This window comes from Sphaerodactylus townsendi, linkage group LG01 (assembly GCF_021028975.2).
Source record: "Sphaerodactylus townsendi isolate TG3544 linkage group LG01, MPM_Stown_v2.3, whole genome shotgun sequence".
In the NCBI taxonomy this organism is placed as follows: domain Eukaryota; kingdom Metazoa; phylum Chordata; class Lepidosauria; order Squamata; family Sphaerodactylidae; genus Sphaerodactylus; species Sphaerodactylus townsendi.
This window is the reverse complement of record NC_059425.1, coordinates 192808300-192818361: the sequence shown is the minus strand read 5'-3', so window position 1 is coordinate 192818361 and position 10062 is coordinate 192808300. Positions and strand designations below refer to the sequence as shown.

The window sequence follows — 10062 nt, the reverse complement described above, 5'->3', positions numbered from 1 at the left end:
GCGGGCTGAGGAAGGGTTGGGGCCCTGACTGGGGTTGGCTATCCCATCCCTCCGCTTGGCTGACGGGGGGGAGCTCAGCTGCCCGCCAGGGTGGCACATGGCAAGGCGAATCAGGGAGCGGGCCCTGGCAGGGTACTATGTCGATGTCTTTGACATGGCCAAGCCATCGGGGCAGCCAGGGGTCACGGGTAAGAGGCACAGGCCCGTGGCGGGCGCGCATCGACCGCGACCCTTGCGGCTTCGACAATTGGTTGAATGGGTACCGGGCCTATGCCGCTATGCTGTCGGCAGCCTTCCCCCTGAGGGCGTGGCAGTTTTGGGAGCACATGGGCAACGTGCTGGAGGCCAGGTCCATCGCTGGGGATGCGGCGGCCATTGAGTATGACGAGGAATTCCGCCGTTCGGCCTCCCATTCGGCCACTGCCCGGTGGGACGTCATCGAACAACGCATCTGGACCCTAAAGGTGCAGGCTTTCACCAAGCAGGGCCAGGCCCGTGGGCAACGGGCTGGGGGTGCTAAGAAGGGGCGGGGGCGGCTAGTATGTTGGGAATATAACCAAGGAAAGTGCACACGCTCCGTGTGCAGGACCGGTTCATGGAACATGCAATGCGAACGGTGTCATGGCATATAGGCACCCGGAGGGAATCCTGCGCAAAAGGCGGCTGCAAACACTTTTTTTCAAGGTGCCCGCCCGCCACTTACACGACACGGAGCCAAAGGGGAGCAGAGGCGGGGCCTCGCCAGCTAATTCCATTAAGATGAAGTGGCCCGGCGTCTTCACCCTGGCGCAGCCGTGCTTGGCCAACACGCCGGTCTCCCTCCCTGCCATGTTGCCGTGGCTGGCGCGATATCCTAACAGGCAGGCAGCAAGATACCTTCATGAAGGTTTTCTGCAGGGCTTCCGCGACTCCCCTACCACCCGGGCTCCCCGTGGTGGCCTTACGGACAGCTGGAACTCTTAAAATCCGGCAAAGGGCTAAAGCCATGCCCAGCGTGGTCGCAGCAAAGATTGGCAAAGAGCAGGTGGCGGGGCGGGTGGCGGGCCCCTTCACCGAACCACCTTGCCCTAATCTGCGGGTATCCCCGCTCGGGGTGGTGCCCAAGAAGGCAGCGGGGGAGTACAGGCTTATACACCACTTGTCCTACCCGCACGGGGCTTCAGTGAACGATGGCATCGACCCCCATCTCTGTTCGGTTAAATATGCATCACTGGACCATGCTGTAGCCATTATCCGGGCCTGTGGGCCCGGGGCCCTGCTGGCAAAATGCGACATACAGTCCGCCTTCCGGCTTCTCCCCATCCACCCCGAGGACTTCTGCCTCCTGGGGTTCAAGTTTGGGGGGTGCTGGTACGTAGACAAAGCCATGCCAATGGGATGTGCCGTGGCATGTGCGGCCTTCGAAGCTTTCAGCACCTTTTTAGAATGGGTCGCCAAAGACCGGGCTGCATCCCCCCACATCACCCACTATCTGGACGATTTTTTGTTCGCTGGCCGGGCGACCTCCAGCGAATGTGGGGACAGGTTGCGGGCCTTCCAGGAAGTCGCGGCGGAACTAGGGGTCCCCCTAGCGCCGGAAAAAACGGAAGGCCCGGCTACATCTTTGGTGTTCCTGGGGATCACCCTAGATACTATAGCCGGTACATCTCGGCTGCCCCATGACAAAGTGGCCACGCTCCGATCCCTCATGGCAGCGATGGGGACGCAGAAAAAATGTTCGCTGAAGGATTTCCAAACCGTTCTGGGTCACCTGAATTTCGCATGCAGGGTTGTGGCTCCGGGCCGCCCCTTTTGTGCCCGTTTGGCCCAGGCCACCCGGGGGGTACGGGCCCCACACCACCGCGTCAGGGTTACCAGGGCCATTAAAGAGGGTCTTGGGGTGTGGGCGGCGTTTCTGAACCACTTCAACGGGGTGAGCATGTGGCAGACCAGGCTTCCGCCCGGATTCCATACTTCCAGGTCAATCCGATGCCGCGGGGCCCTAGGGTTTCAGTTTACTAACGGCTGCGGCACAACGCTAATCCCCCCAGGGTGGGCGGACTCAGGCATTCAGAGGGACCTCACATTCTTGGAGTTCTTCCCTATCCTAGTGGCAGTCTGCATTTGGGGACAGTTATTTAGGGACAAGAAGGTACTCTTCTGGTGTGATAATCAGGCCACAGTGCGGGTCATTAATAAACAGTCCTCCAGGTCCCCTAGAGTTATGCGCCTGGTCCGGCGGTTTGTGACACACTGCCTAGTCAATAACATCACTTTTGTGGCTAAGTATGTTCCAGGGACCGAGAACGGCATCGCAGACGCACTGTCCCGCTTCCAGGAAGAGAGGTTTCGGGCCCTGGCGCCGGGAGCCCGCAGCCAGCCGGACTCCTTCCCTCAGGAGCTGTGGAGCCTTGGCGCCGATCACTGATCCAGGGCGTACTGGACTCCCTGGCCCCGGCGACACAGAGGGCCTATCGCGGGGCCTTGAACACGTTCTGGGCTGACAGCGGAGTTCCAGCGGGGCACGGACAGGGACAGTTCAGTGAGCCGGCGGTCCTGCAGCACCTGGATAGGCTCCATTCCAGAGGGAGGGCTATCCGGACTATGCGCATTTTCCTGGCAGCGGTTTCCTTCTACTGTCAGGCGGCGGGCATCCGGGACCCGTCGTCCTCTTTCACGGCGCGACGGGCCCTGAGGGGATGGGGCAGGGTTGCCCCACGCCCGGCCGATGGCCGGCAGCCCATATCCACGGACCTCCTTGGCCGGCTCATGGGGGCCCTCGACGAAGTCTGCCTGACCGGATACGAAGCGCTGCTATTCAGGGCGGCTTTCTCCCTGGCCTTCTGGGGGGCCTTCCGCAGCAGCGAACTGGTGGCTTCCTCGGAGGACCTTTGTGGGGTGGCCTTGGGGTCCGGATTGCGCGGGGACCACAGTGTGCAGATTTGGCTCCGACGGTCCAAGACCGACCAGCGGGGTAGGGGGTGCAGGGTGACCCTTCTAGCAGCCCCCGGGAGCGGATCCTGCCCAGTTGCCACCTCTAGGGCCTATCTGGCGGCCCGCCCGGCGGGGGACGGGGTGCTCCTCGTACATCAGGATCGCACCCCTCTCTCCTTACCAACTGGCGGGGTGCTCGCGATGGCCCTGGCCAGGCTGGGTTCCACCTACTCAGACGTGGGTTGCACTCCTTCCGGATCGGAGCAGCGTCTACGGCGGCGGTCCTGGGGGGGTATTCCGGACCAGGGATACAGGAGTTGGGCAGGTGGCGATCCTCCGCATACAAGAGCTATGTTCGACCTTTCCCCTCCCACTAATTCTCTTCGTTTAAGCCCTGACAGGTCAGGCAGGCCGGCAGGTCTGGATCGTGGGCCACAGCATCGTGCATTGGGCATCTCGCTACGCGGCTACCTCCGGATGGGGAGAGTCATTGGGCCTGCAACCACGGGTGACTGTTCACTGGGTGGGGATTCGAGGCATGCGCTGGGCATCGCTCCTGCAACAGCTCCGCCAGACCCGGGAACATCGTGGCACCCCACACGCGGTTATCATCCAGCTGGGGGAAAACGATTTGCCCGAGATGAAGCGGATACAGCTTCTCCACGACATACTGTCCAGTCTCGCGGCACTGCCCCTGCTTCTGCCGGGCACCGTGATTTTTTGGTCCCAGCTGCTGGAAAGGCGGGTATGGCGCGGGGCGCTGGCCAGAAGCTTGTGGGATGAAGCGCCAGCCAGGAAAAAGATCTGCCGGGCAGTCTCCCGGTTCGTTTTGGCGGCTGGCGGCAGGAACATCGCCCATCCGGCCATCTCCTTTCGGGAAATGGCTATTTATCGGGAGGATGGCGTCCATCTGTCTGAACAAGGGATGGACCTGTGGTTGCGCGCAATACGGGGAGCGCTGCAGGACTGGACAAGCATTAGGAAGGCGTTTGGGGAGCCGGGCAGGCGAGCCCGCGGCTCTTGTGGCGGTGGCATGGGTAATGATCTGGAAGTGCCGGGATGGCGTGCAAGAGGCAACCGCCCTGCCGGAACCCGGCAAATGGGGATCACCTCTTGCCAGGAGCTGCCCCACCGCAGAGCCCTTCAGCGGAGCGAAGTCCAATACAGGGCATCCGCCCATTGGAACTTCGCTATGAAACAGACAGGCCAGATCAAGACCCATGCTACGCCTCACGCTTCTGTTTTTGTGGTTGGCTAATAAAATGGCTATGGCCAAATGTTTATCCCAGCTAAGTGTCCAGTGTGGTTATTGGAGAGGATTCACCCTGGTGGTTCCCACCCTCAGAAGGCAAAGACAGCTGTGAATCACCCACCGGCTGCGGTTGCCTCTGGGGGTGGGACGGGTGAGCTGATGGTGACGCTTCGCCTAACTGAGGGCGAAGCTAAGCCCGAAAGCCATGTTGGGCAAGGGCTGGCGTGCCGCCACCGAGGGGAGGGCAGGATTGACCCTTTAAAGGGAAGCTCCTCCTTGTTCTGGCTATGTGCTTCGCCAGCCAGCTGACGGTCTTAACCCACCTCTCCCTGGATTTGTCCGGTTGTTGCAATTTTTCTGTCATAGCCGTTTGGCGGTGGCGCATGGGTAATGATCTGGGAGTGCCGATGGCGGCAAGAGGCAACCGCCCTGCCGAGCCGGCAAAATGGGGATCACCTCTTGCCAGGAGCGTCCGCCCGGCAGAGCCCTTCATGAGCGGGCCCAATACAGGGCATCCGCCCATTGGAACTTCGCTATGAAACAGACAGGCCAGATCAAGACCCATGCTACGCCTCACGCTTCTGTTTTTGTGGTTGGCTAATAAAATGGCTATGGCCAAATGTTTATCCCAGCTAAGTGTCCAGTGTGGTTATTGGAGAGGATTCACCCTGGTGGTTCCCACCCTCAGAAGGCAAAAAGGAAACGGAAGGGGGGGGGGGGAAGGAGCCATTTCTCCACAACAGGTATGAAGATTTTCCTGAGGTACAGCTCAGATGGTCTTTTGCTGTTTGATATGATTTCAGTTTGTCACCAAGTTCTTAATACTTTGAAATAAAAGGTAGACTTGTAGATGTTGGTTCATATGCTAACTATAAACTATAGAGAAAAGTGATTCACTCAATTCACATTCCCTTCAGACTTCCCCATACTTTAGGATCATTTGACAGCATTTGAAGCAATTCCTCCTTAGAACTAGGGATAAACATTCTTCTTTTTCGTAGTGTAAAATCTGCCTCCAAACTTGAGATTGGTCCCTCTCTGACACAAACTCTCACAGTCAGTTCCCTGCATTCTACCCATGCTGTCCAGAAGATGATCTAGCTGTTATTAGAATCTGGGGTAGGAATTATTCTCTCCCTAGAAGATAATTCCCCTCCACGGCTAGAGTATGGTCCTCTTCCCCCCAATACTCTCTCCCTGGCAGCACCACAGGTCTATTTGCAGACACGATAAACATCTGATCTCTCTGCATCTCAGAGTTCAAATCCTTATATTCCCATCAGAATTCCCATCAGCCTTCTTAACTCCACCCACTCCCAGCCTGTCAATCACTCTTTCAGGTTCTATGAGGGATTAGAATTTTACAGTCACACTTTTCTGCCATTGCACGATGCTTAGGTCCATCACAGTATGGTAACCAGTATTGGCTTCTAAGCTTTGATTTATCCAATGGTCTGTTTCAGGTGCTGATGATTTTTTTTTTTGGCTGTTCTGGGACCAGGTGTTTTCTCAGCATGTTGTATATAGAAAGCGTAGCTTTCTTTCATTTCCAAGAAAGGAATCTAACTCCAGTGGCTCTGAAGATATATTTAGGCAGTATATTGTTCCTGGTATATATATTTGCATTTGGTCCTAAGTGGAGTTGTGTAAAGAATTATCTCGATGGGATCAGAAAACTTGATCCACTTTCTCTCCCCTACACCTTCCCCTGCCCCAAACTGGCTGTTCACTTGTATTTCTAAGGGCTCTAATACACAATTTGGCTGACATGTTTCAGATCATGAGTATACAAGTGAAATCACAGTCAGACTACTTTGGGGGGAATTAACCGTAAACAGTGCCTTGTGGAGCAGGAGAGAAAATGGAAGTGCTTTCTCCCCCACCTCCCTTTCAGCTGTGAGCAAACGTTGTTAGGTCTTGGCAGAATGATAAAAAAAAATTGACTCTGGATATGAAATCAGAAGCCTTTATTGGGTTGACGACAAGGACTCAGACAGCAGGAAGACAGATCTGGGGATCTTGGTTCCTGTAGACACATTTATTCCCTTCTCGAAAACCCCTTCCCATCTTCCCACTGATTAATAGAACAACTGTAAGGTTGTGGTGAGTGTGTGCGTTCCGACCTTGAGAGGTTCCCGCCGGAGGTTTCTGGCTTTCTGCCTGGGAAGGGGAATTTTGCTGTTTTCGGTTATCTCTTACTTGCTTGCTAGTCTATGTGAAACTCTGCCTTGTTTACACTGTCTTGGCGGGAACCTGCTTTGACACTCTGTAAAAGCTTGTGACTGAGATCTGGGGCTCCAGATCCCGCATCGCCTGTATCTGACTAAGAATGCCAGCTCAATAAAGAACTCAGAACGGTTGCTTTTGCCTGGACGTTACTGGTTCGTTACAACAACAAGCTGTGAAAAGCTTTGTTTTGGAGAGCTGAATGTCTCAAGACCAAGTGATGGTCTTCTGCCTGAAGCCTCTGCTCCTTCCTCCACCCTTCCGGAGGTCCAAGATGAGGTCGTCTACTTAGCTATGTTACCAAGCACAGAGATTTAGAACAAAAGGTCCATTAACATATGATAGATAGGTATATGAAAGGATGTTCTCCCTGACCAGGGGTGGCCTTGAGGCCTGAATGGTTTGTAGTCAGGTGCCATGGGCAGGTGCCATGCCTGGCACAAGTACTGTTTAAGGTGAATTACCCCCGTGTATATCTGACTGTGAGTCTGGTTGTGCAACCGTAAACTATGAGTCAGGATTATGTATTTGAGCCCTTAGAAATACATATTCTTATTCTTATTCTTATTCTTATTCTTATTCTTATTCTTATTCTTATTCTTATTCTTATTCTTATTCTTATTCTTATTCTTATTCTTATTCTTATTCTTATTCTTATTCTTATTCTTATTCTTATTCTTGATGATGATGATGATGATGATGATGATGATGATGATGATGATGATGATGATGATGATGATGATGATGATGATGATGATGATAGGCCACCTCATCCCCGAAGGGCTCGAGGCGGCTCACAACAGGACTGTTTCCAGAACAGTAAATCAATATAACATAAAATCTAACTCATTAAAATTCAGCAGCAATTAAAACAATAAATACAAATTAAACAACAAAGGTTGTGTAAAAACACACACACAGGCGCCCGGTCTAAAGGCCAAAGGAGAAGGGAGGAGAGGCAGGATGGAATCAGAGCCCTACCAAGATGGAAAAGGCAGCTTAGTTCCGGTTTCAATGGGGGGCAATAGAACTGCGGCCGGCTCCTCCAAAATATGAGAGAAAAGGGGACAATGCTTTTTCTGAAGAGTCATCTGCCACCAACTGGCTTGGGCAGTCTGTTTTTCAAAAAAGGAGAGAGCTTTTGATAAGTCTGCTGCCCAATTAATTAGGGACATATTTTTACCCCAGAGGTTTTCATATCAAGTAAATGCAGTTGATATTGAAGGTCTGGTATACACAACAATGGTCCTGTCTTTCTGCAGTCCTTTTTATTACTCTGAAGATGCCTGTTAGATGGTCTCATTGTTCTAGCTTCCGCAAACATACAAATGGCAACGACACTGTGCATTCTTCTGGCTACCAAGCAATATCTCCATGTATTCCAGAGCTCTGCAAGTCAAATCCTACTGCATCACGCTTTGGATTTCTCTCTCTGCTGATTGCACAGATTCATCTGATGTAATCCACCTTGAGTCCCAGTCAGAGGGCAGGCTGCAAATAAGGTAATTACATACATATATACATACACACACACGATAGAACTACTCCACATTTTTTCCTAGCAGGCCTCGATTTAGCAGGGATCAATGAGTTTGAAAGCCTTCCACGAACCTGAGATAATAAAACACAGCTACAGTGCATATGGAAATCATCTAGACAGTACATCCTCTGCACTTCACAAAATGCAAAGCTTTACGGAACTCGTTTCTTAATTTCCTATTGCTCCAAAGTGATATCAAAGACTCCACTAAAAAAAAGCTATGTAGAACAGCAAAGGCTGCAACAGTAACAGTGCAATTCCCTTTCAAGTCACTTGACAATACTAGTAGGAGAGAACCGGAAACAAAAATGTTTTTGATGAGAAGGGACAATATAATGACCACTGCCTGGAAGTGGGTATTGGTTTGGGGGCTCCTGTGGCCGTCCCAACTGCCCACCATTCTCTGGTGGTGCCTCCAAAATGAAAAAAGTAACAGAACAGCGGAAGTAACACAGATAGTAAAAGTTATAGAACATGCAAGGGCTGGCAAAGTTTGCACAGGTAACAGCCTTGTGACATAAGTTACGTTTTCATTTCTGAAGAAATGAGAAAGGTTCCTACTACACCCTATTTCCAAGTTGCCGCTTACATAGGGAAGGCTACTTGCCAAAGATAGAATCATAGAGCCTAGGAGCCAGATGGTTACTAGTCCCGGGAGCCTCAGTTTCAAGCGGATGAAGAAGGGATGCCTGAAGTCTGCAATCTTCACGCAGTAGTAGCTGCACAAGGAAGCTGTCAGCCAAAGGTTGCAAGCAGTGAAATAGGTGAGGCTGGCCATAAACACTTTGAAGACAGAGTCTATCTGAGTGATCCAAGGGCAGAATTGTGCCAGAAGGTGCCATAGCATATCAACACACCCCAAATATATCTTGACAATTACTTGTAAGGTCAGGATCTTATCAGTGATGCTCAGATGTTTCTTTTTCATCCAGTCTCTGCAATTGACAGCCAGGATGAATATATCCATCCACATTCTTCCCAAAGTTAAAATAATTGTGACTTGGAAGAGAGTTGTGCCCGTGTCGAAGAGGTTGCTGCTGTCTGAACGGGTCCCCATTCTACAGATTGCTCAGATGGGGGGAAATGTACCAGCTGTAATTCCGAACACATTTAAAGTCCGAGCGGGAAGAAACCGGGTTACAGATTCACTACGTTATCCCCCAGCATGGTGATATGGATTAAAAAAACCTGCTTTGTATATTTTCCATCCACGGGATAATGTATTTTGTTACCATTTTTGTTCTAATGTGCATGTAAATGTGGTCAGTATCATGTAACTGAGGAGATATTTGGAGCCATATATCTATATTTAGATGTGTGCAGAAGGCTTCTGAGCTTTGAGCTGAAAGCTAATTGCCAAACCACGCACTTCCTATCCTAATAGGTGTTTTTTTTGATGATTCCTTTGCCATAGTAGTGTTAGAATATTTGACAATATGTGTTGTGTTTCTAGGAACAATGTCAGTTACACCATTGGGTTTAATTGTAAGTTAATGCTGTGCAGCTGGTTAATAAGGGTGACCTTCACCAACTGCTTATTAGTGGTTTAGCTTCTATGCTCGCTCACTCTCTCTCCTCTATGTTAGATTTCGTTTAGAGTCATGGATATGCCCAGTAGTGTGTGTGAGTGCAGTTTATAGAAACTTCTCCAGAGACATAAATGTAAAAGGTAAAACTGACAGTTATTCAATCATCTTCAGTTCACAACTTTGTTACAAGAAAAAGGTAGATAGAAAGAACCCTAGTCTAAAGAGATTACTTTCCCTACGACAAGTGGGCACAACTAACGCGCCATCACGTGTGTGGAGGTGAGAGGATGCTGCAGTGGGAAAGGCCCCACTGAGCAGGTTGCCATTGACCATGCGCTCGGGTCAAAGGCTAGAGCAGAAGTGAAGCAAGCATGGGGAAGAAAGGAAGTTAGTGGGCGGTCTCCTGGCCCAGACAAGGAGGGCAAACAAGAGAGGCAACATCACAGTTAGAGTGAGATACACAGCACCCCCCAGGGTCCAGGCATGCAGAAGTCGCTTATTCCAACACTCTATTCATATGCAGGTTTGTGTATGTGTTTCTCTCTCCATAATGCTATTGCTGCACATGCTGCCTGCTATCTCCTATTTGCAGGGTTGCTGTG

The 10062-nt window shown here is 51.5% G+C and overlaps 1 pseudogene; it reads left to right on the top strand.

Annotated features, from left to right (window-relative positions):
• Positions 1–2583: 2583 nt before the first annotated feature.
• Positions 2584–10062, top strand: part of LOC125438328 — a 50673-nt pseudogene continuing 43194 nt past the window's right edge.